Source organism: Engraulis encrasicolus, chromosome 18, assembly GCF_034702125.1.
Source record: "Engraulis encrasicolus isolate BLACKSEA-1 chromosome 18, IST_EnEncr_1.0, whole genome shotgun sequence".
Classification (NCBI taxonomy): Eukaryota; Metazoa; Chordata; class Actinopteri; order Clupeiformes; family Engraulidae; genus Engraulis; species Engraulis encrasicolus.
Window position 1 is genome coordinate 33,390,702 of NC_085874.1, and position 1,486 is coordinate 33,392,187.

Sequence of the window (1,486 nt, forward strand, 5' to 3'; positions counted from 1 at the left end):
TCTTAAGCGCAGGTCAAGCTCTCTTCATTTAATTAAGCAGCTTGTGTGATTTGGACTACCTTCATGCTGACTTAGAATGGCGTTGATATTGGAAACATCGCTTACACCATCAACTACCATTTCGTGGGTTTTCTTTGAAAACAGGTTACAGCAAAAGCGTATGAGTATGAAAGCCATCTCCTCTTAATAATTTCACCATTTGACAGCCATCTTTGATGTAACGCTGGATGAAGTGCTCTTCTGGACTTGTCTTTGGGGTAAGAAAAATCAAGCCCTGGCTGGAATGGACCTCTGCGCACTAACTCAGTCTGTGTACTGTCCGTTAAGGCTGAAGGCCCATCTGTTGCATCATTGGGGTCGGCTCATTGGTCCAACAGACGCATAATCTGACAGCCCATTAGTCAGAATATGGGGCACCTAAAAATATGTAATTATTTACAGATTACCTACAACACGACAGAAGTCACATGTTTGACATGCAGCCACTTCAGCTGTGCACCTTCACCCTCAGCTCACGTCAAATACACAAGGCGGTGTGTGTGTAGCTTCAGCGCCCTCTGGCGGAGCAGAGCTACACACACTACCGTCTGGTACACAGCCATAGAGCACGCTACGTCTCCAGACAGAAAATAGACGGGCATTTATTGCTTCAATATCAACAGAAGCTCGCATTGAGGAGTCACACGACAGATTATAGACTATATTTACTCTTTAGAGATTAACAGGAAGGTTTTTGAAGGAATTTGTTGGTGATGAGGCCGCGCAGATGCAATAAATGCTCTGTCTATTTTCTGGCTGGAGACGGAGCGTGCTCTATGGCTGTGTACTAGACGGTAGTATGAGAATTTCTGCTCCGCCAGAGGGCGCCGCAGCTACATACACACCGTCTGGTGTGAACCAGGCTAGTCTCACTGTAAGAACAATGAAATTGAACCACATTTATAGGTGGATTTTTAGAAGTCTTGCTTGGTCTATACTGTAGCAAATGTGGCGGTTTCCTAGCCTGGCAACGCATGTACTTCACCCAAAATGTTTGGCTCCGCACATCGTCTGGCAAAAAAAACCTGATTGGTCAAGGTAACTATACTCACACTTCCGTTATGCTATGTTCCGTTTTTGTTATTTTTGTTACTTTTGCGACGCTATATCATGCTAATAAAGCACAATATGGGTTTTAATTTGAGTTTGGAACTCCAATTAATTTCAATTAGAGATTCACCGGATCCGGTTCCGGATCCAGCAGGATAATAGGATTTTTCACAGTATCCGGATCAGGCAGTTACCTAAAAATCAGGATCTGGTGCATCTCTATTTTTTACGTAGTTTGAGCCAACGTAATAAAGGGCCCGCGTGTGCGAGTAGAATATGTGTTTCAACCCTTTCGTAGTATCCGGTTCCGGTTCCGGCAGGATCTTAAGCAGTGGATCCGGTATCCGGCAGGATCCTAAAAATCAGGATCCGGTGCGTCTCTAATTTAAATGGTAGA